At 35.6% G+C, this 26241-nt stretch overlaps 1 protein-coding gene and 1 long non-coding RNA gene across 11 annotated transcripts in view; one reads left to right on the forward strand and one right to left on the reverse strand.

The window, feature by feature from the left end:
- DGKB (diacylglycerol kinase beta) overlaps positions 1-26241 on the forward strand; it is an 802099-nt gene that overhangs the window by 668980 nt on the left and 106878 nt on the right. The window lies entirely within an intron of this gene.
- LOC143651782 (uncharacterized) lies at positions 11508-19600 on the reverse strand. The gene is made up of 2 exons (XR_013160215.1): positions 19437-19600; positions 11508-12455 (listed from the first exon to the last, which is right to left on the reverse strand). It is a non-coding gene; the product is annotated as an uncharacterized LOC143651782 (long non-coding RNA).

Below are 26241 nucleotides of genomic sequence, written 5' to 3' on the forward strand. Positions count from 1 at the left end.
CATATTGTATAATTCTAATAATACCAAAATATGTTAAGATATAATATGCTTATGTATTTATAACTGTAGTTATTGAAACACAGTCTGGAATCTCAGAAATTATCCAGACATTCAATTTTCAGGGAACTTATAAAAGTTCTCTATTCAGATCTGAAAAAAAAAATTTTTCACAACATATTTAAAGCGTGGGAAAAATGAGAATATAGGGCAATGGAAAGTTTAAGTAACAAAGTCAGCTGTAAGTTGATAAGTAAACTTTTCCATTATATGAACACATACCCAATTCCTAAATCAGACTTCTCCCTTTGTTTTTGAGTTCTGATAGTCACCAAGAAGTTCTGAAATGCAATTCCGAATTTCCGTGGCTTTTATATTCTTTACTGTATTACATAATGCCCAAGGAATACTCTTCCTTTATTCTTTCACTATTCAAAACCTAGATGCCAGAAAAGTTCAAATTGTCACTGTGCCAACATGTGAAGTTAGATTGTTTTTAAGTTAGCATGGTTAAGATCCTTCTGCCCTTCCAAAGGATTGTGACCGCAGTGCTTAGTGAGGCACGATTTTTGGATGGATAGGAGTTGATACCACACAGCTTTGGGCAAGGCTGGCTCACAGATGTTGTGTTTTATCTGAAATAGATTTCATGAAGGGCTTCCCACTGTGGTTGTTGAGAAGGTTCAGCTGTATACTGGCATTAATTATAAATAATGATTTCTGACATTGCAGACTTTGTGGGTCAACAGACAAGGAGATCTTCAGCATCTAATTGCTATCATTTAAAGGGAATTAATTAACAACAGCAAAAATTGTACTGACCCAATTATGTACACAATTTCTAGTAAAAAGTGATAATTCCAAACAGAGGTGTCCTTTTAAAAGAAAAAAAAATACAAAGAAGATATACTATTTAAGTATTTGAGGCTTCCCCCAAAATATTGGTAGCTGTGAAGGCCCTCAGAGTCAAGTGTTTCCCAAACACACCAAATGGGAGTTTGTCTCCTATGTATGCTCTTTCTTTCTCTAGGTTATTTCTATAACATATTCCCACATACATACATACATGCAACCTCTAAAAAATAGGTCTCATGATTGATTTCCAAATTAAAAATCATTTGTTTTTATCGAGATTGGTGTCTAATCAATAGACAATGTGACTTATTAGTTGTGGGGTGTTACAGTTATCAGTGGCTACAACCCAGTTGACACCTTGTCCATGAGGTAGTGTGTGCCTCTCTTCTGGAATAACATTTCCCAGGCCTCCGTTAAACCACTATATATTTACTTTTAGTTCTTTCTTCTTATTTGGTCCTCTGAACTTAAAATGTTTTCAATAAAGATGAACAGGATAAGCAGCTTAAAAACCCAGTAGAAAGGCCATCTTCTCTATGAGACATTTACTTATTAAAACCCTCCCACCACTTTGCCCCAATAGCACTTAGTAGATCCTCTATTACAGCAGTAATTGTGGTGCAATCAATCAATGGCTGCCTTCTAGACAAGCTACTAAGTTGCATGTCTTGTTCAGCTTTGTGGCACCCATGCAATGACAGGTACATATTAAGAGCTCAGGGCAGGTTGTACATACATGGTCAAATCAATAAGCTACTTATATTAGGAACTAAGGTTAAATCAAGTTCTTTTGATCGAATGTTAAGCAAAAATGGTCTCTAAGGGTGCAGAGTAAGAAAGTGCAGCTATGTAATGTTTAAAAGTAGAAGTTTCCAATCCACATCTTTTAATAATAGCCTTTTTATTTATTTATTTTTTTTTGGCATGGGCAGGCACCCAGCATCGAACCAGTATCTCCAGCATGGCAGGCAAGAACTCTGCCTGCTGAGCCACTGTGGCCCACCCATATAATAGCCTTTTTAAAAATTAAAAACATCAGTTCCTTTTTCTGTAAAATGGATGTATCAGTAACTGCATCATATGGTTGTTGTATTGACTGTGATAATCAACAGAAAACTATTATAGCAGAATAGCCAGCGTATAAAATCTCTGTTGTTAACAACTATTATTTTATGATACTGAAAAAAACCAAAGAAAAAATGGAAAACCATCTGTAGTATTAGCATCTATGCATAATCCCTCTAACAATTTAGCATATATTTTCCAGTAATGTTTCTAATATATATATGTATATAATACATATACAACACAAATTTAGAATTGTACCATTTTGTAAAATTACCTGATTAAAATTTTCACTTAAAATTCACCGTCAACATTTCCCTCATGCCATAATATGTAAAAATAGGTTTACAGTGGCTTTGCAGTGCTCTGTCGTGTTGATAAACCATAATGGATTTGACATGTGTTTTATCCCCTTTTTGCTTTATTAACTGAAAAATACTTTGTGAAACAAAGAATATCAAGAAATATTTTAACTATTAAAAGGTGCTGGCTTGAGAGGAGTAGATATGATGTAAGACAAGATGTAGTCATATAATTCGTCAAGAATGATGAGTAGATTTACTTGCCTTTAGTGAAGGGGATGGGGAGCCTGTGTAGGATCATTGATTGGAAAAATTTCCATCACTAGTGATGCTGAAATTTGTAGCAGGGCAGATTACATATAACTGTGATAATTTAAGAAATAATAAAACTTCAGTTATTAACCTCACAGTATATGAACTTTATAACATCTAATTTTTGAATATTAAAACATTGCAAAATATTCTCTTGTACTAATGAGTCTAGCAGTATGAGCATATAAGGCTTGCAAATGAAATCATGAACAGAATTTCAGAACTTCTTGCATTTATATTCATTAAAGGCAATGAAATCTGAATTAAGCATTATGTAAACACTCACCTAAGATGAAAACACATTTACAATATGTCAGCTTATTTTGTAACTTACAATTTATGTTGTAACAGAATTTGATTGACCTCATCATCAACCTGTGGCAACTGTGAATTTTGTTCTGGAATTCTTCTAATCTTTTACTGGTAGGACATCATTGACATTGTATTGTTGTTAAATCTAGGACTATTAAGAATTTCTAGTTGGTTATTTTAGAAACACTGTTTTAGCTGCTTCTTGTCCTCTGTCAAATGTCTGAAGCAAAGGAAGCATGCTCGTTCCAACAGGCAGAGACCCTGTGTGAATTGAAGCTATTAAAAGTGCCACACATGGACACCACTTGACTCGTTCTACACATGCTGCAATTAAGTGCTTGCTAAATGTAGATTTCCTCTCTCTGAATGAAGAGCAATTAGAAGGGAAAAGTGTGGAAAGATTTAAGTGTGAACCTGGTTTAGCTGAAGAAATGAAGAAATGTGCTCATGTTGAATTGTGACCGGGACCTTGTGTTACATTACTGGGGAAGAACACACATCACATTTTATTTCAACAAGTTTTCAGACAAAGAATTTGTATTGAGTAATAACTATGTGCCAGGATCTGTGATAGTTAGGACTGCAAAAATGTAGGATATACAATACCTGATTGAAAAATCTCACAGCCTAGCAAAACAATATGCACATTTTAAAACTATAATAAGATGTGGATAAACATAGAAGTTAAATATATTCAAAGCAATGGTAACATAAAAAGTGCTAATTACCTCTTCCCAAAGAGTGAAAGGGATGATTCAGACATGATGATGTTTAATCTGAGTTTTTAAAGATGAAAAAGAGTTTATTTAGGCCAAAAGGGAAGGTCATCAGAGCAGAAGAAACTGCATATATAATACATACACATAAACACATACACACACACACATACACACGCAAATTCAGTACAGAGCGAAAAACTGTAAGTCTAGTGTTTGTAGAGGAAGGTATTAAATGTTAAAGATGATTGTGTTAGTTTGAAACTGTTAGGTACCCAAGAAAAGTCATGTTCTTTCAATCCTGATCCAATCTTGTGGAGCCAGAACTATTGTTCAGGGTGGAACCTTTGATTAGATTGTTTCCATAGAGAATGACCCCCTCGGTTGTGAGTGTGGCCTTTTGATTAGGTTATTTCCATGGAGATGTGGCACATTCAGTTATTGATGTGACCTTCGACTAGATGGAGATGTGACTCTACCCATTCAAAGTGGGTCTTGATTAGTTTGCCACAGTTCTTTTAAAGGGGAGATATTTTGGAGAAAACATAGTTGCTTCAGAGCCAACAGATATGCAGACATTTGGAGATGCTTGGAGTGCTGTTAGAAACCAGAACCCAGTGGATCTCAACATGTATCTTCCTATGAGATGCTAAGCAAGCCAGAACACAGACTTTTACCCTGGAGAAGCTAAGTGAAGGCCCACAGACACTTAGAGTGGAAACCACTGGAATCAGATGCAAGAACAAGCAGACACCAGCCACGTCTCTACCCATGTGACAGACGTCATCAGCATTTCTTGAGGCAGGGCATGTTTCTCTGGATGCCTTAGTTTGACCTTAAAACTGTAAACTTGTAACTTAATATATCCACTTTATAAAAACCAACCCATTTCTGGTATGTTGTGTTCGGCAACTTTAGCAAGTTAAAACAAGGGCATAAAGGTAGGCAGTAAGGATTTAGTTTATAAAGGATCTTTTATGCTATGCTAGCAAGTTTAGATGTGAGGTAAATAGGAACCATTGGAGGTTTTTAATAGGGAGTGATTTGAGGAGGTTTGCAGTTTAGTGAGAAAACTGTAGCCAGGAGTATGAAGGCAGGACTAGATGTCATCAAGAGAGAAAGTAGGATAAAATTTGGAGGCTACTGCTAAACACAGAACCTATCATTGCATATCACCCTTCAAGGTGCATCCTGGATGCTGTGTCAATAGTCATAGGAAGAATGGAAGGGAGGAACCATTGTATTCTTTTTAGGAGCTATTTTGGAGCAAGCAGGAAAATCAAGACCACAAAGACAGTCATCTTTCACCCCAGCCCTGGACTATTCCTGTGATTAAGCATGTCAGATCATGGCATGGTCCTATTAGCTAACGCACCTCCAAAGATTACTGCTCTTCTCAAATTAAGAGAAGATATATACTTTATTAACTTCTTTGCTCCAGTCTATCAAAATAGAACATCTGTCAAGATCTAGGATGTTTATATAGAAAACAATGAAATATAAATGTATTTCCAATAATTTAAATCTCTTTAAAATATTCCTAAATTAAAATTTAAAAAAATTAAATAATATTTCTAGATACCATCATATGATCTATGGGTGCAGTAAAAAATTAATATTCAGAAATCTTTTTTGTACACACATATATACACACTTGCCTCATTAAGAACTAATACAAAAAATAACCAAATGAAATAAAGGATGAAGTTAGAGCCACTTACTAGTTCTTAGTTAATAAGTGAGGGATATCATATCTCTACAGTTCTAGAAAATGCCTTTCAAAAGAAGAAAAAGAAGCTAGCCAGTGATAACATCCATGGCATTTGTATGTAGTGTTATCATTTAATTAAAATCTATTTTCTGAAGCATATCCCAAGAACATCCACCCTTTAAACTATGCTAACCAGAACAGTCAGATCACTAGGCATTCCTAAACCCAACACTTCAGTCTAGCTGTCAGCACAACATTGTGATAAACCAGAAAGCTCACAGTTCTTGATATAAATATATTGGCTATGAGTATAAAATAATGACCCTGAATACATAAAGTACACATGCATGTCAATTTCATATCCATTATTATTACATCTGAAATGAGATTGCCAAACCTGTCATCACATGTCCAATTCAGAAACACTTGTTTCTTCTTATGAATTTGGAATAAGAAATGAGACAAAAACATGTTGAGTAACATTATCTTCTTTTCCTTGTTTTCAGACCATTCTGACCTTTATCAGAAATATCCTCTCATTCAGCTATCACGTCTATTCCCCCAAAATAGATTCCATATTCTCAATACTAAAATCTACAAACTTTGTATCTTTCTTTCCCTTTCAACTTTTTTATTATTTGAATGGTGTTTTAGTTTCCTGGACTGTACAAGCAAATGCCATGCAATGGGTTGGCTTAAACAATTTGAATTTGTTGGCTCAAAGTTTTGAGGCTATAAAAAAGTTCAAAGCATCATCAAGGCAATGCTTTCTTCCCATAGAATAGTGTTCTGAGGCTGGTTGCCACAATCCTTGTTCCTCAGCTTGTCACAGGGCAAGGTACATAGCCTATCCTGGCCTCTCCCCTGTCTTCTGAGTTCTACTGATTTCAACTTCTAGCAGCTCCCTCTGTGTCTTTCCATTCCTCTGTCCTAATAAAAGATTCCAGCAATAAGATTAAGATCCAGCCTGATTGGGCTAGGCCACACCTTAATTAAAATAACCTCATCAAAATGTCAATTTTTAAGCACACAGGAAAAGATTAGGTTTAAGAACATGTTTTTCTAGGATATGTATAGCTCCTAACCATCATAAAAGAGTTTTGTAATTAGAATACCTCATTCATTTAAAATTGTTAGGGCAACAGCATTTCTGCAAGATAGGTGAAATAGTTAATTAAAATTAACAACATGCATAAACATTTTCTAGTTCTTATGGGATTTGTTTTGTTATTTGAAGATGCCAATGGGACTGAGAGAATATTTTTTCAGTATGGATGGCATCTGGTTTAAACAACAAAAGTAGAATGACAACATATATAATTAAGGAAGTTCTGATAGTATGGCCAATAACAATGACCAGGCAATGCAGTCTTTAGGTAATTGTATGAATAGCTTTTTTAAAGGCATAAATCACACTAGAAAAATGGTTGCAAATTTTTTTTTCTGAACTAAATCTTTAAATGCTCTTCTATAGTGTAGCATCATTTATGCAGATTTATAAAACTCATTCTTCTGTTGTTATAGAAAATTTTCCTTCTGAATTATAATTTTTCATACATTTATTGGTGAATTGGTTTGCTAATGCTGCCAGAATGCAATATACAAGAAATGGGTTGGCTTTAATAAAGGAAATTTATTATGTTACAAGTTCACAATTCTAAGGCCATAAAAATGTTCAAGCTAAGGCATTCGGGGAAAGATACCTTGACTCAAGAAAGGCTGATATCTGTCACATGGGAATGCATGTAGCTGGTGTCTGCTGGTCCTTGTTCATGGTTCCTTTGCCTCCAGCTTCTGATGCCAGTGGTTTCCTCTCTAAGCATCTTGGGCCTTCACTTAGCTCCTCTGGGACACAACTCTGAGTTCCTGGCTTGCTTAGCATCTCATGGGAGGGCACATGGCAACATCTGCTTGGCTCTGCATCTCCAAACATTTGTGTCTTAAGTGTCTGTTCTCTCTCTCAGCTCTCCAAGCATCTCCAAATGTCTGTATCTCTGTCAGTTCTGAAGCAACTTTGTTTTCTCCAAAATGTTTCCCCTTTTAAGGGATGCCAGTAAACTAATCAAGATCTACTCTGAATGGGCAGAGTCACATTAAGTGTGCCACATCTCCATGGAAGTAATCTAATCAAAAGGTCATAGCCACAGCTGAGTGGTTCTATCTCCATAGAAATAATCTAACCAAAGCTTTAAAAGTTATGGCTTTTCTCGGGGTACATAACACTTTCAAACCAGCATTTTTGGTAATAATAAGGCCTGGCATTTGTGTAGAATTTTTTACAAGGAACATTACTATTGAGATTCTTTGAACATATGCTAATTTGATTGGGATACTAAAAGGTTATTTTCACATGTATATATTGTATTACTTTAAATTGGCAGACCATTAATTTTTCTAATTCTCCAAATAAATACATCAGTATCATGTATGGTTTATAAAGGATAATGTATGATAGCAAATTAATTAGCAAGAGTTACTTGGTTTTTAGTCTCATTCTACCCTATAGATCAGATTAAATCAGGTTATATGTATACCTGTGGTATTGTATGCTTATTTACTTGTTTTAGATCAAATTATCGAGGAAAGTAGAAGGCAAAAGGCACGCAACTCTAGAGAAGATAAAACAGAACAAGTATTGTGTGTATCATCATTCAGTAAGCAAAATAGGCAAGAACACAAGAATATCTCTTCTGTTTTCCTTATCCACATTAGCAAAATATTGGGTTGTTTTTTTTTTTTTTTTCCAGTAAGAAACAGAATATTGTTTTACTTTGGAAAATTATTTACCTAGTTCTAACCTTTTCTGCTGCCCCTTCATCAAACACACAAACACATATGCACACACACACAAGGATACTGGTAAAACCAATTTATTAGGAGCTATTTTCTCTTTCCTTTCTCCAATAAAAAGATATTCTGTTCGGGGCATTTAAGTTGAGAATACTTTTTTTTTCCTTGCAGGCTTTCTGTTTTGCACTTTGCCATTATTTTAGAATGGAAATGCTTTTCCTTTAAGTGACGTGTCCCTTGCTTCTCAAAGGCCCTATTGTCTGCTCTAGATCCTCATTTTGGTTACTTTTAGGCCCTGATAAATTAGTAATGGAATAGAGTGGGGAAGTTTGCGGTTCTGTGCTTTGTTATTAAATTGTGGTTTGGTGTTAAACTGCATACACCACAGCCTCTATAGTGAGAGGTAGCAGCTTGACTAATTGGGCCAGACTCAGCAGACCCATAGAACTACAAGGATCTTCAGGGTTCTTTGGTCTCATCATCTCATTTTTTCAGGGAAGACTGAGGCCTAGGAAGTTAAAAGACTTGCGCAAAATCATTAAAGCAGCCAGCAGTGTAGCTCAAACCACAAATTAGTTTGCACTACATACTCTGCTTATCAGATTCTCTCTTTTTGAGTAAGATTCTGATTTCTGTTGAAATATTAGACATAATTACTTTAAATTTTGTCTCTGTATTTTGGGAAAATGTTCTGAGAATCTTATTTTAAATAATCCCAGGTGACTTTTAAAATTTTTTTGCTAAGTCATTGCTTATTCCTAAAAGAGCCTATATTACTGAAGAAACCTGTTCTTTTCAAAACTAGCCCTATACATTATATCAGTTAGCATGCCATCAGTTTTGTGAGGTAGTTAAGGCAAGTATTGTTAGCTCTGATTTACCTAATTCTAATCTGAATCTCAAAAGCTGTATGTTTAAACTCTCTTTCTAAAATCACTTTTTACTTCATATTTTACTAGCCTGCTTCAGATACCTTACCCCCACTATTACTCACTAAAAGATTTTGAAGGCAGCTTCTTAAACATCCATTGATGGCCCACAAATTTGAGCATATAGGTTTATAGGAAGTAGGTCTTTAATATATTTTTGCATAGGAAATAACTAAATGAATATTTCTTTGACAAAATATACACATTAGAACAAAATAAATGTGCTCAGGTTTACATGGGGACTTAGTAGAAGATATAGAATTAGAATTTACATTCATCTTTTTCTTGATATGGTACCACCGAACCACATGGGGCAACGTTCAGAATTCCTGTCTTTCCTACACCCCTTCTAAGAGGAGCAAATTATTCTACAGACCTTCCTGAAGAAGCAGTGATTTGCAGACCAGAGTGGAATGTTTGAAGGTTGGGGTGGGTCATCAACCCATATTACATACAATCATATGTAATCTGATTATACAAAGGCTGATCTGTGATTTAGAAGTGAAAGGCATGAAGTAAAGTGGAGCAGGCAAGACCACAGTGGTCCAAATGCTAGCTAAGGCTGTGAAGGAACAGAAACCGGAAATAAGCAAAAGAACCTGATTAGGAGGGAGTAAGGGAGGAGAGCATAGCACATGGGCAGTACAGAGTGTGTATGCCCTGAGAGAACATGCAGCCTATAAGAGAAAAACCAAGAGAATAGCCTGAGACCAGACCCAGCACTTTTTTGCCTCTACTACCATCCACCTGTATCTTGGAAATGAACCCACCTCATCATGAGGTAAAGTGGGGAATGGTCTTCTCTTGCAAAAAAAAAAAGAAAAAAAAACACAATAAAAGCCTTATAATAACAAACTTTGTGAAAGGCATAAGGAGCCATGACTCCTGATTCAGAAAGGTCAGTGTTTTTCCACCTTGCCATGATCCCTCCCTATTAAGTCCTCAGTTTATTGCATATTAAAGGAATTTTAGTGCAGTTAAATGGTTATCAAAAACTTAAACAAAATGTATTATGAGGTCTAGAGGGCTTCTATTTGTAGTTGATTTTATGATTTATTTTGGATTCAGATAATATTATAGTATTTCTCAGAAAAGAAAATACAATTTCCCTAACAAATAAACTAAAGAGAATGGATTGCATCTAAATAAGAAGTTTCAAAATCTATGAACTGCAATTCAGTGCTGGTTATTTTCAGCCCTCTGATGTAGCTAACATCTTGACCTGCACTACTCCCATGTTACCAGAATATGGGGTTGTATTTTGAAAGAATATGTTTGATGTGTGTTAGAATCGGAGGTGCATTCAGAGAGAAGTCCTAGAAGAATGTTGTCTTCAAAAATACATGCTAACTATGACCCACAGCAATGAAATGTGCACTGAGTATATCATCACCTCTAATTCAGGACCAAGCACACCAATGAAGTTAATTCTTGGAGAGTCTTTGAGATTGTCTGTGGTGGTTTTAAAATATAGTCAGACATTTTTTGATACTTCTCCCATTAAAAGTTGTAGATTAATTCCCCTCCCCTTGAGTATGGAATGGACTTAGGGGCTCCCTTCTAGCCAAAAGATTAAAATGGAAGTGATGGTGTGTACTTTCAGAAAGGTCACATTGGATGGGTCCTAAAGGTGTGGCAGCTTCGTCTTTCTCTCTGTCTCAATTCACTTGCTCTGGAGGAAACCAGTTACCTATGTCGTGAGGGCACACAAGCAGTCTTATGGAGAGGTCAGTATGGCAAGGAGCTCTGGCCTCAGCCAGCATCTGGGAGGTGCTGAGGCCTCTAGCCACTGGCCATGTGAGCAAGCCAGCCTCAAAGCATCTCAGCCCTGCTTAAACCTTCATTTGCTGGTGGGAGCTTACCTCCAATCTCAAGAGAGACTCCGAGCCAGAAATTATTTAAACAACTCCCAAATTCCAGACCTGTGGAAACTATGAGATGATAAATTTTTGCTATTTTAAGCTGCTAAATTTCAAGCTAATTTGTAACATATAATATTTAAGAAATACCCAGCCCTATTCCTACAGAGACACCATATAAGTGAAAGTTATTGTTCTAATATTCAAATTATTTTTCAGTAACTCCTTCCCTGTCAGAATTGTTAAATAAAATAACTTATTTTCCAAATGTTCAGTGTATTTCTAAATGTTCTTCTTTGTAGGTGTTAAATGAATTATATTGTTCAACTAACATATGATTTACATGACTTTCTTAAAGGAAAGCAAAATTGACTATATTCAAAACCAGTTAGTGATGTTAGGAATCCCAAATCAAAAAGCCTGTGTTTTCTACCATATTTCTTTTACTCAGAAATGAGAAATACTCATTCTCAAATTGTACTTGTTTCATTTTTAAATCTTAAACCAAATGGAAGAATATTTTCTTTTTGTTTCTACATTGTTATTCTGAGATTCCTTTGGGCAGCTTTTCATGCTGAATTCTAAATCAATATCTTTGCATATGCTTGAAGTATTTCTGAGTACTTAAATACATATATATGAATACTAAAGTGCGTATGTTGTTTTCCATTCCATTTTCATTTTATTTATTTATTTATTGCTGTTGTAGATTAATTCCTCCCCAGAAGCAGCTGCCTGTGGGTGGTGGGTGAATTCACATCTTATCTTGAAGCAGATGACTTATAAAGTGCTTTATAATCTGGTAATGTGAGAGATGTATTTGGGGTATATTTGTGTATGTGTGTATGTAATTTCAATGTTTAAGATAGAGGTTTTGAAATCTAAAAGTCAGAAAATTCTACTCATTGGTTAGATCAGTAGACTAGAAGCTAGGAGACCTGAGATCTCCAAAGCAAATATGGAAATAGGGTAGTACTTGTCTGGCAAAATCCTGATTTTTATTTAGCCATGGAATCACAAATATAATAGTTTTAATGTTTCCATGCACTCTCGTGAATCATCTTCTGATATTGAGATGTCTGTCCTGTTGTAGCCTTGTTAGCAGAATTCTTCTGAAGTAGTTGATGCATAGAATCACAAAATAGAGTGTTAGCAAATTCTTAAGGAGTTGTCCCAGAGATTACAGCACTTTATCTTCTGATTGCCCATGGTTGTACAGCAAACCACTCCAAAACTGTGCCTTAAAACAACAACCATGTATGACACCTCTTGTTTGTGTAGGTCAGGGGTCTGGATGGGCCTTGGCTGGTGATGCTTCTTCTCCATGAGGCACAGCAGGGTCCCTCGGATGCATTCAGCTTGACATCTTGGGGCAGATGGCAAAAGCCCAGGCTCCTCTGGGTTCATGTTCCCCTCTCTGTAGTCTCTGGACCCCTCCATGAGGTTCTCTCACTGGGTAACTGGACTTCTTACATAGCGGTTCAGAGCTCCAACAGCAAATGTTCCAAGAGTGAAGAGGTGTAAGCTGCCAGTCTCTCCATAAGCCTGGCCCAGAAATTGGCACAATATCACTTCTGACGTTCTCTTTTGGTCAGAGTCTCCTAAGACTTGATAAGAAAAGCATCACAGAATTTGAAGCATTTTTAATCTGTCACATCTTAGAAGACACTCAAAAATACACACTCATTCACAAATACGTCTTATATATCACAAATACCTTTAGAGGGAAATTAACTGGTTCAGCATCTATGCTATAAATGGAATTAATTTTAAATTATGAGGTAGACCTCATAAAAGAAAATTCAGTTTTTAAAAATTAAAGTATCATTGGAACACATTATATTATATTAATTTGTGTGATGATCTTAATATCAAGGTAATAAATTAGAAAGCCATCTTTTTTTTTTTTTTTTTTAAACATGAGCAGACACCGGGAATCAAACCTGGGTCTCCGGCATGGCAGGTGAGAACTCTGCCTCTGAGCCACCGTGGCCTGCCCAGAAAGCCATCATTTTTAATCATAAGGTTGTATTAAAATAAATAGAATTATCCAATTAGTAGAACTACTGTTTATTCCTTTGTGTATTAATAGCCAGCCAAACCTTTAAAATAACCAGAGTGTAAACTATATTAAGATATACATTGATATAGTAGAATGCTATGATTTTATTTTGAACATTGTTGGATAAATGATGATAAATATATTTAATACATTGGTATTTAGAATCTCAATAGAAATACTTAAAAGGTCAAACATATAGAAGCTTCTTTACCTGTAGCAGCAAAAATGACATCATCTGTAGCCTTTATAGCTACAAACATTTTTCAAAGGCAGCAATTTATGGATGCTCTTCTAAGAATTAGTCAATATATTAGCTTTCTTTAAAATGTACAGCTGCAGCAGCAAGCCACATGCATTTTATTTGGCCTTGCTAATTTTCTCTGAGTTCTAGGAGCTATGGATTTTTGAAATATTTGGCTGAAACTCAAAATGAAAAATCATTTTAAAAAATAGAAAAGCATTTCATTCTTTAAAAATGCTAAAAATACATGATGCAAAATGTCATAGTTTGGCTGTAATAGCAAAATTCTTAGAATCAATCAGTCAAAAATAACTCTGTTATTTAGGCGCAATCTGAAGGCATACAAACTAAAAACAGTATTTTAAAATCATCTACAAGAGCTTGATGGCTTCTCTACACAACGATAGTTATTTGCCTTGTAAAAAATAACAATTGAATGTGCACACAAAACAGGCCACCATAAAAAAGATTGCCTTTAATGTAGCACCAACATGCACTCAATAGCATTTACCTACTTAGTCTGAGGCTGAAGGAAAAGGGTTGTTCAAAACAACCCAAACTACCCTACTTAACCACCATTCTCAATGCATAATCCTCTCAGAAAAAGCAAGAAGCAAGCAAACAAATAAATAAAAAGCAAGAAGTGCCCTATAACACACATAAACATCTGATTTTTGAGGGGCTTTATGTATGTTTACTCTGGCAGAATTGTCATGATATTTGGGGAAAAATGCAAAAATATTTGCAACAACCATTTATTCATTCATTAAATTGAAAAATATTTACTAGAGACCTACTGTCAACACTGGGAATACAGAAAAATAGACACAGCTCTTGTCCTCAATGTACTGAGTGTCTACTGAGAAAGGTAGACATAAAGAACTAGTTACACCATAGTTTGAAAAATGCAATTATTAGGGCAAGGATTGGGCTGCATAGGGTCCACAGGAAGAGGACCTAACCCAATCTTGGAGAAGTAGGGAAAGATTTCCTAAAAGAAGGACAAAAAGGACATATTGGAATTGGCCTAGGCAATGAAAGGGCATGGAAAGCACAAGAGAAAGAAAGGAATGCAAAAATATCAATAAATTGGGGAAAAAGTATTAGTTGGTGCAGTTAGCTTAACATGGGAGAGTAGTAGAGAAGGGAGGAGATTTAAAGGATAAGATGAATAATATCTGAACTAAGACTAGTTTGGAAAAAATGTAGAAGGTTGGAAACAACTCAAATGAATGAATAAACAAAATGTGGCACATACACACAGTGGAATATCATTTGGCCAAAAGATAGAATGAACTTATGAGATATGCTGCAATATGGAAGAAATCTGAAAACATTATGCTCAGTGAAATAAGTAAGGGACATCAGCATAAATTTTATATAATATTATAAGCGATGACTAGAAATAGCAAATTTGAAGAGTCAGAAAGCAGATTAAAGGTCATGGCTGATGGGGAGAAATGGACAGGAAGTGTTTGTAAAAATTAAATAAAGATTAAAAAAAAAAAAAGCGTACAAGGGAAAAGAAAGTATTCTTTACACAGAAAAATGTTCCTGAAGCCACAAGGAGATACTTAGGATAAGAGGGATTAAGCAAGAGCCAGATCATAAAGCCTCCTGTGTTAAGTTTTATCCAATGCTCAGTGGAATAGCTTTGAAGACATTCAGATAATAAAGTAACATGATCATATTTGTGTTTGGAATGAGATTAGACTTGGAAAAAATGGATCAGAGACAGGAAGGTCAGGAGATTGTAATATAAATTTGCATGGAAAATAGAAATCTAACAAAGGTAGTTCCAAAGAAACCGAGAGTGCTTTTTTCTCTCAAATGGAAAGGAAATAATCCCTGTCCAGAAATACTTCAAGTCTCAAATATAGCCCCTTCCTACATCTTTTGATGAATAATCTAGTCCAATCTGAAGTGGGGATGATTATTTTTTTAAAAAATAACACCCAGGCAGAATAGATGAATTGAGGTATTTTCTCGGTGCTCTCCACCAATCTTTCAATAGGCTGGATGATGGAGACTTAAAAAAAAAATGATTAAATTTTTAAAATATTTTTTTTTAAATACAGATATTTTGAAAGAGACAAATCTGGGAGAAATAATAGAGGTGTTTTTCAAGATGGGAAATTCAGCTCAAGGTAACTGAATCAAATGAATAGAGCATAGAGCTAAGAGAAAGGACTGTTTAGTGATATTGTGGATTGAGCCTCTGTGACACCAAATAGTTGGGAAGAGAGAAAGTTTTACTTGAACCCAGTCATACATTGGCTCATTCAGTTATGCAGTGACCATATGTTTAATGGGAAGTTTCAGGAACTGGAACTTCCCATTACTCTAGGAACTGTGGGAACACAAAATAGTGCTGCTTTACACACATGGATTAGGATACAGGAAAGAGAGAGATAAGTGAGATTAAGTTGGCATTAGGCCAGAGTATAAGAATATTTGAATCCTCCTATTGAACCTCTGCTCCACCTTGGAGTCACCTCAGAGTATTATGTGGACAGAGCAAACAAAAAAGGAACATTTCCACAGCAAAAGCAAGTAGGCAGGCTGGACATTATAGGTAACTCCCTTGCCTAAGTAAGATACTCCTGAAGAGGGTAAAGCTAACCAGGTCTCGCCTTTTCCCCCACTCAGAAATTACCTTTTCCATTCCCATCAATTATTAGGGAGTAGCAAGTGAGAGCCTTTTTAGGCCAGTTTTCTAATTTCTAGGATACCGCCCCCAGAAAATAAGACTCCAGCAGAATGCAAGGGAAATGGCAATCTGTCCCTGACAGTGAAAGGTCAAGGGAGTCTCACTTGTCTGCATAGGGAATAGTATTCCTGATTTTTTTCACTATTACAAATACACTTGGTACTAATGAAACCAACAGTTCACCCCCGCAAGGTTTTTGTTAATGCCTTGTTGATATTATCTCAGAGGCACTTGAGGTGGATTGTTATCAAAATTTTACTTCAGAGCTGATAATACTGACTATCAAAGCATAATACCCTTTTCTGCTTCTACTCTGTGTCCATCCAGGCTCATAAAATATTGTGATTCAACTTATAGAACAATACATCATCAGCTAGAGCCCTATTATTAAGTGATTGACAGCATTCCATAGTGGAACTCAAGTACCTATATGAAGCATCTGTTTTTCTTTAATAGAGTTATTTCTTACCATATCTTCTTTTTTTTTTTGGAAGAAGGATCCTCATTTTTTCTAATTATCTTTACCTTCAAAAGTACCATCCCCAACACTCCCATCTTTTTACAAAATTCAGAAATTTGGAGTAGTTGCACTTTCATTCACTAAGTCTTCCTAGAGATCACCTTCTTCCCTCATACCTCCAACCTCCATACTTTACAATCTCTACATTCCCATTGGATTTCTGAATTTGTGGTACTATTGTGCTGATGCAAATACAGACTTTCTAGGACACAGTCTCCCCTTTCTCTTGTGAGCCAAGTAACCCCCATTTAGATTAGAAAATACTTCAAACAAAACCCATACCATGTTTTCCTCCACTTGCATTTCCTACCATTTCCCCAGCTTCAGAAGACTCTTAAACTATTTAATCATGTGTTGCCATTTATGAAATGCTGTCTTATTGCTGCTGACATCTGATCACTCTGGACATTCTCAAAATTGTGGACACTTTCACCTTGTCCTCACATCTTTACTAAATAACAGCCATCATTGATTATTGAACTAGAGATTCTGTCACATTTTTTTTTTTTTTTGGTTAAAGTAATGGCATGGCAAGCCCAGATTCAAAGGTAAAATGAATAAATTCCCACCTCCTGATAGTAGGGAAAAAAATGTCCAGCTATATTTAATACACCACAATTTTTCCTCTGAACATGAATTTGAAATATTTCTACCACTAAAAATTCTCATTGCTGAGATCTCCCAAAGTTTCATCTCAATAGAATATCCAACTCAAAGTCCAGAAGCTTGACATCTAAATACCTGATTTAGTGTGGGAAGATCCTTGAGTGGAGTTCATCTGGATCTAAAGAAAAAATTATTTGCTTCACATATACCCAACCATGGTGAGAGACCAGGACAGACAAACTGCAATAGAAACTCCCATTCAAAACCATGGTACGCATTTATGGCCAATTGATTTTTGACAAACCTGCAAAGTCCATTCATGTGGAAAGTATAGTCTCTTCTACTATTGGTGCTAGTAGAACTGGATATCCATATACTAAAGAAGGACCCCTATCTCACACCATATACAAAAATTAACTCCAAATGGATCAAAGACCTAAACATAAGAACTAGGACTATAAAGCTCCTAGTGGAAAAATGCAGTGCAGCATCTTCAGGATCTTGTGTTAGTCAATGATTTCTTAGACTTTACACCTAAAACACAAGCAACAAAAGAAAAATAGATAAATGGGACCTCTTAAAATTAAAAATTTTTGCGCACAGAAATATTTTAACAAGAAAGTAAAAAGACAATCTACTACTACTATGAGCCATTGATCATATACTTTGAGTGCTTTGTATGGTATGTGAATATATCTATATACAACTGCATTTCTAAAGAAAGAAAAACTGAACAAACTAAGGGGAAAAAAAGACAATCTATTCACTAGGAGGAAATATTTCCAAGCCACACATCTGATGTGGGTTTAATATCCAGAATATATAAAGAAATCCTACAATTCAACAATAAAAAAACAACCTGTTTTAAAATGGGAAAAGACTCAAAAATAGAAATTTCTCCAAAGAAGATATAAAAAGGACCAAAAAGCACATGAAAAGACACTCAATATCATTAGACATCAGGAAAATGAAAATCAAAACCTTAAGGAGATATCATTTAATGGCTACTAGTGAAAAAATACCCACAATATTACAAATGTTAGAGAGATTGTGGAGATAAAGGAATGCTCATTCATTGCTGGTAGCAGTGTAAAATGGTGCAGCCACTGTGGAAGACAGTTTGGCAGTTCCCCAGAAAGCTGAGTATAGACTCACCATATGACCCAACAATCCCTCTACTAGGTGTATACCCAAAATAATTAAAAATGTATACCCAGGGACTTGAACAGATGTTTTCACACTGATGTTCATAGTAGAATAACTCCCAGAAGATGGACACAACCCAGGAGTCTATCAACAGATGAATGGATAAACAAAATGTGGTATATACATACAATGGAATTTTATACAGCATTAAAAAAGAATGAAGTACAGGTTCATGTGACAATATGGATGAACCTTTGAAGACTTTATGTTGAGTGAAATAAGCCACAGACAAAAGGACAAATAGTGTATGATCTCATTGATATGAAATAATTGAAATAAGCAAACTCATAAATTAGATTAAAGAATACAGTTCTGCAGGGGCTGAGTTGGAGATAGGGAATTTGTATGGAATCTCTATTAGGTTCTTTGTAAAGTTTTGGGGAATGGATGGTAGCAATGGTACAATGCTGTGAGTTTAACATCACTGAATTATATATATGAATGTGGTTAAAAGGGGACATTTTTAGGTCATATATATGTTACTACAATAAAAATTAAAGATTAAACTTAGGCTGTAGAACACAAAGAACCCTTTATAAATTATGGACTGTAGTTAATAGTACAATTAAAAAATGTTCTTTCATGAATTATAACAAATGTACCACACTAATGCAGAGTATTAATAATGGAAATGCTGTAAATTATACATGATTTTCCTGTAAACCTATAGCTTCTCTAATTGAAAAAAGAAATTAAAGCGTATGGGGGGAGGGGATTCAGGTGCCGCAAAGCAGTCATTGGTTCATAGTAATTGTGAAATCCAGTCTGGACATGTGACCATTTCCTAGGCCAGGGCCCATTCACGTTCATCGGGAGTGCTTCTCTGTGGCTCTTGATTCTGCTCTGTAGGTCGTTGGCTCCTCTCTGATCCGTCCTTCCTTTTTCATGGGAAATTACTTTATCTACCTGCTTCATGGCTCTAGGAAGTTAGGGATCACGGTTTTCATTTTGTTTTGAGCAGTCTCTTTCTTTTTTCAGTTCAAGCTGATAGAAATTCTAGCAAATATTATATGTTTCCTGTGCATCAGATTTTAACCTGCTCCATTAGAAAAATTTTATACCCACAATTCTCTTTTAGATTGCACCCTATTTGCCTTGGGCTGAAAGTCCAGGTGCTGTGGGACAATGGCCTTAGGATTCTTAAAGTCCTTCTTTTATAACAAAGGGCATCTAAACTGTATGTCTTCAAATTCTTAGGTGCCTTCCAGTCTAAGTTAAGAAGGCTTACCAGGCACTGACTTACTTTTTCTGAGGTCACAATCGCTGCATACTTGAGACCCTGAGTATAAAGATGATTTTCTTAGAGGCCTAAACTATATATATATATCCCAAGTAAAAGGGCATAGGTAGTCCAAGGAAAGTTTAATGATTCCAACAGTCATAAAGGAGGCAGAGTTCTACTGCTTTCCTCCATGGAATTTAGTTTAGAATGTAGCTCTTACATCAAGATTTACAATGAATGTTGGAGCTTGGAGGAAAAAGAGGACCCATCCATTTTTTATTATTATTAGAGAAGTTGTAGGCTTACAGAAAAATCATGCAGAAAGTACAAAATTCCCATATACACACTTCAGGTACACAGTTGTTAACACTCTGTTTAAATATGTTGCCTTTGTTATAATTGTTACAACTCCCCATTCCCTCCCCGCACTCCACCCCACCCCAGCACCTGAATTGTAATTTCTAACTGAGACCATTTTTAATGACAACTTCATAAATTTGTTCTTTGCCTTGAATTCATGTCACACTTTGAGAGCCTTTTGCAAAGAGAAATTAGAGTTAAGTAACAGTTTTAATTTCAAATGCTTGGAAATGTTTCCTTAAGATTCTACTTAAAACTGAATAGTTCCTTCTTTAGTTTTTCTCTCTAACCACATTTTAAATTTGAATATAAAATAAATCAATAGGCACTTTCAACACTATTCCTGGAAATCTCCTTAGTCAAAGCCAAATTTTATTGGGTATATTTTCTATTTGCCAGGCTACTCCCCAATTTTTCCCACTGGAAAATTTATGTTATCTTTTTCCAATCCCCAATAACATTTTCCTAGCTGCCCTTCCAGCTTTCACTAATGGTCCCCTCAACCTCCTATCAGATTCTGCTCAACCTCCATCATAAACCCAATGTCACATATTTTTAATTTATATTACAGTGAAATCCTACTTCTGGTAATCTTTCTGTTTATTTATTGCTGTATGACAAATCATCCCAAACTTTAGTAGCTTAAAACAGCAGTGACCATTTATTATCTCTCATGATTCTATACATTGTCTGGGTTCAACTTGGCAATTCTTCTGCCCATGTGATGCTGTCTGGGGCTGTGATATCTGTGTATCCAAGTGGGCTGAAAGGTCCAAGAGGGTTCGTTCACAGGGATGGCACTTATGCCAGGATAGTTAGATGGCTTTGTCTGTGTTTCTTTCCATGTAGTCTAAGGAATGCTCCCTCTCCACATGCCTTCTCTAAATGGTCACTCTAGAAGAATATCTTCCAGATTTTCTTTAGATTGACTTTCTACATGATGACTCAGAGTTCCAAAAAATAAGAAACAGAAGCTGCTGGATTTTTTTAAGATTTAGATCTTATCATTGATGTTCTCAACCACTCAAAATAGTTGAGTCTACATACTAGGTGGTTTAACACTTAGTTATGGTCAGGGCTTTTCTATATCATTCAGGGTCCCATCCTGGGAAATACAGCAACAGAAGCATCCCCAGATGCCTCACAGTCATGCTATTGAGTTCCCAGAAGCAGGTGTCTTCATTTGTCTTTAAGGCCTACTTAATGTAGAAACTAAGGTCACCTGAGAGAACATTTTAATGCTATTTCAGATTTCAGATAAAGTGTGTATGAATCCTAAGAAATTAGTCTTGCCATGACCTCTCCTTCACCTGGAATTAGGATATGTCACCACAAAATAGAGAATAGAATGTAAGGCAGCCTATCCAGTACTAACTGCTAGTGTCTATCCCTAATCATTCACTGAAAGAGCTCCCTCACCCAATCACTGCCATTCAAGGTGAATCTGTCCTGATCAAGTGGAGCTTTGTGCCTAGCTACTGGAAGTCTTGGATAAGTATCAAAAAATATAACATCGTTCCCTCTATAACCAGACTTCTAATCACTGAGGCCTCTTCTGTCATAGACGTCTTGCTATCTCCACAAAAAACTAGATGCCAAGACTCTGCACACATACACTCTCGCTTCCTACAGAAGCCTTGTTATATTTTAGGAATAAATAATCTCCCTTACTTCAAGACCTAGACTTCATGTTTCAGTGTAGAACTCCAGTGTGTTAAGTTGGGTATAAAATAGATGGTTCCTTTGGCTTTCCATAGTGACAAAAACAATGACGCTTCTAATAATGGCCTATATATACCAGGAAGGTTTTCTGGAGGAGATGATGTCTGGGCTGATTCCAAGTAGAGTAGTAGGGTTTTCAAGGTATAGAATGCAAGAAGTCAAAGGAGCATGTGCAAAGACTCTGGGGCAAGAGGGAAAATGGAGGCTTCAGGAACAGCAATGTTTAAGTATGGTAGAATATGAACTTTGATTTGGGGGAAATGGCAATAAATTAGTTTAGATAGAGAAGCAGGTATGAGAAAGTGAAGGTCCATCCTGACATTATGTGTCCATCAAAATACTTTGAAGAGGGTGGGCCACGGTGGCTCAGCAGGCAAGAATGCTTGCCTGCCATGCCAGAGGACCCAGGTTCGATTCCCGGTGCCTGCCCATGTAAAAAATATATATATATATATATTTTGAAGAGTGATCTAACTATAAAGTATTACAAATATTAGTCTGAAAGGAGACTATAAGATGATAAAAATTATGATGGTGATTATCATAATAATACTGTAATAATAATACAGATGCAAATTCATTCACACTTTACTCAGGTGTGTAAGGAATATGTAGTTTATTTTACCGATAATCTTGTCTAATTAGCCTTCATCTGATGAGTAGCAGATAAAGTAAAACATATAGTCCTATGTAGTTTAAAATGTGCTTGTTCTGACACTTAATGAATTCCTTTACATAGTGCTCAGTCTTCAGGAGAAAATGTGCAGCCCTTTGTGAGTCCTCAGCTACCTCTCTTCCTCCTCCAAAATATCATCTGGAACTGTGATGGAAGGATTATGGTTAAGTCACTTCATGGTGGGAAGGGAAAATCTGACTTGTTGAATAAGGTGACCTCTGGCTCTGTAGGTCCTCAAGTCAAGACCTTCTCTCATGCATAGCTTTTTGCCAGTTGGTGTTATAAGCTGTAGTTTGTTTCCATAATAATGTGGTGATTGGACAGTGCTGGTTTAGTTGAACTCTGAACCTACCACCTTGCATTCACTCCCTACCTGGGCATTCCACCTTCATCCTCTTGGACTGACCTCTGCAATAGCCCTGTGGCAGACGCCTGACTCTGAGCCCAAAAGTCCTTACGTCCTACAGAGGCTGTGAGTACATCTGGGTTCCATCAATGCTGCCAGATAGTCTAGGAATGCTAAACACTTTCTACCTTTCTACCCTATGTCCTTGGACTTTGGGATTTCCTTCATTAAGCTGAAAACTCAACTGATGTATCATCTGGGGTATGCCTGCTTCCCAGAGGGCCCTCTCTGCCATCACTCCCATGTTCTCCTGACCTAAGTCCAGAGAGGAATATGCCCCATTAATTATTCACCATAACACTAAGGAGTCTACAAATCCTCCTGAAGTATATAAAACACATTTCACTGCACATAATTTTATTCTTAAATTGTTTAATTGAAGAGCTTCTGCACAGAAGAATTTATTTCATATCTGCTTTGGGTTTTTAAAGGCATTTAATGACAATTGCCTTCAAAAAAGAATTAGAATGCAAGCTTTTTGGAATACTATGGCTATCTGAAAAAGAATTACACTGATGGATAAGAATATTGAATTTTGGTATATAAAACTCAAAGCAGGGCCACTGTAGCTCAGCAGAGCACATAGAGTTCTTACCTGCCATGCCAGAGTTCTTACCTGCCATGCCAGAAACCGAGGTTCAATTCCCGGCACCTGCCCATGTTAAAAAAAAAAAAAAAAAAATGAAAGCATCACCAGGCCACTGTATCACTTCATCTTTTTATACATCAAAAATTATATTCTATATTTTATCCAAAAAATATAATATAGCTATATAAAATATACATTTCAATTTCCTTCCTGCAGCCATTTTAAGGAGAAAAGTGCTTATATTTGGTCATGGATACACCATATATTGAATTGAATATAGATCCATTGAGTTTAAATATATTTTCTATTTTTGCCCTGATTAAGCATATCAAGTCAGTTGCTGAACAGGCACAAATATCAACACAACTCCAGATGTTTTCATTAAATAGATGTGTCCAATATGTCTGTCCCTCTTCCTTCATCTTAGGGTACATGGTATCTAAAAGTTTACAGCGGGAGAATATTATATTTTCTTGGAATGATTCATGCCAGTACTTTGGTAATTCTGCCTAAAAATATGATAAAATTAAGTCTATACATGTTTAAAATCCTTGAAGACAAAATTCTGTACGAAACACTAATTGTTTTATTTGTACAATACCAAAATATTTGTATTATGGTTGCTTTTTTATTTCACTGAAGTGACAGATTTTTGTCTCTGTAATATCTGTCTAAATTATTTTGGCATTAGAGAATCCAAGATGTTGAAGAAGAGAATGAAAGCAACTGCCTGCATTATTTAAACCAGTTAAAACATGGTTAAAACATGCAGTAATTGCACAGCTCCTTTCATTAGTTTTCTCACATTCTGCACATACAAATGCAGCTATTTTGAAAAGGCATTGTCATTTATTTAGTTAATTTGATCAAGGAAGTCACTAGAGAAACTTAGTGAATAAAGTGTCAGACTTTACTTTTTAATGGTTTTCTTGACTTTTTGATGGCATTAAATGAATTACTGGCAGGCTTTCATTTCACTTTGTACTGTGTAGACAAAAAAATCTTGATGAGCAGTAAGTCATTTCTTTTGTGAGTTAAAGTAAGTTTTAATCATTACCTTAACTGAGATAAGTGTTAACATTTTAGTTAGTAGAAAGGTTCACTAAAGTGAAATGATTCCATAATTCCATGGTATTAAGTGGCCACACTTAGGCCAAAGAGTTACTAAAATTAACTAAAAATGCCTACTTGCTTGACCTTTAATAAGCTGAAGTCTCACTCTTAATTATAGTGGTTGAAAGTCCCTAACCTAACTGATATAATAGATAATGAAAGCTAGAGACTGCCTTATTTTATTAGGTATAGTAATGACTATTGTTTTAATGATGAAAATGTTTAATATTTCCTATAAAAATGATGAATATAATGAAAACAGCAGCTTCGCAAAGCTCTGAGCCTATTGGCTTGTGCTGCAGTATGATCACAAGCAAAGTTTAATTTTAAACTTGCTCGCACAAAGTAGAAACTGGAAAGTAATTTGTTTCGCTTTTTTTCTTGTAAAATTATGATGGAAAACTGTTCACCTGGGAAAATCCAAATTCATGCCATAAACATAATGTTGCTTATAAGGAGTACTAATGATATACTTTATGAATTTTAATTTCTGTTTGGAAGTCAGCAAGTGTGCATTCTATAAATGTAAACCATCTGTTGGCACCTTCTAAAAGACTAGATTTCAGTCCATCTCAACATGAATTATTTATTTTGATGGATTTCTTTCCTAAACAAATTCAAGGTTGTATGTATATGTGTGGAGGTGTGTGTGTGTTTTAATCTGCTTTTAATCTGCAATAAAGTTTCAAAGTCAGGGCAAGCATAATTGCAAACTTAGAAGATAAAAGTGTTCAAAAACTTGAAATGTGTTTATTTTACATAATAAGGTGCTTGTGCAATTTAAAAATACCATTTAGTATTGTATCAAAGGTGAAAAGAGAAAATGGGATGAAATAAGATTTAAAAATCTATAATTTAATATTTCAGTGACAATATTAGAAATTCTTATTATTTACCAAGAAAGAGAAACCCATAGCTACCCAGTGAGGATCCCACATGTTCCATAAGACAACTGCAATGACTGAGAATGTCAATGTATTTACTTCATTAGATGATAATTTGCTATATTTTGAGTAAATATAAAAGGTTTAATGGGGGGGAATGACTTAACAGATAGTACTACATTACCAATATTCATTTTTCATAATCCTTGTCAGTAAAAAAATAAAAAGGACCCTTATATGTCAAAGATTACTGCACATACTTGCAATTTCCTCTTTTGAATTCATATTTTACTCTTGTCTTTCTATGAAAAATTTCATGAGATAGAGCAGAGATGCTCAGTGCATGCTAGTGAATCTGTACTGTAGTCCAAGGAGGAAAGAGATGACTGTCCAAGGAATTTTTTTTAAGTAATGGTGTAGAGTTACCAAAAAAAAAAAAAAGTTGTGCTGATGTAGGATAGTTGCTTTGAAATTATTGAACGAGATTCACTGATAAACCCATCAGAAGTCTACGATATAAATCAGACCAGGCCTTAACCCAGGCTTTAAGAATGAGAGTTTTCTTGGTTTAAAATAAGTTTCTTTCAATAACTGAAGATCTGCAGGTATTCCTAGGGCTAGTCACATTTGGGAGAGGCGGGGAGTACTTGGTTGAATAAGCACACTTATTCTATAGCTGTGGGTTTTTGTTCCACCCCCTCACCGCCTTTATAGACACTATTCCATTTTGTAATATAGGCAAATTAATTCAACTGTGAAAAGTTTGGTCTTCCTTGCACCAAAGACTAAGTTCCTGCAGTACATAGCCTTGAGTGTGTTTATGTGTATTTCCATAATACTTGTTGCCCTTGGAGAACTACAGCTGCATTCACCATTTTTGGAATGTTTCCTTCCCACCCCTCTTACCTTCTAGCAATTTTTGTTCTCTTCCATTCAGACAAATATGAACTAATGAAATGTTCATGAGTTAGGCAAGAAAGCTATAGGACAGAGTGGCAGAGACTGTCCTGTTGGCATTTTATCCTTATTTCAGCTATCTTTGTTTCATCTGTAGTCTTTGAAATGTATCTTTAGTT

This window comes from Tamandua tetradactyla, chromosome 1, assembly GCF_023851605.1.
Source record: "Tamandua tetradactyla isolate mTamTet1 chromosome 1, mTamTet1.pri, whole genome shotgun sequence".
In the NCBI taxonomy this organism is placed as follows: Eukaryota; Metazoa; Chordata; class Mammalia; order Pilosa; family Myrmecophagidae; genus Tamandua; species Tamandua tetradactyla.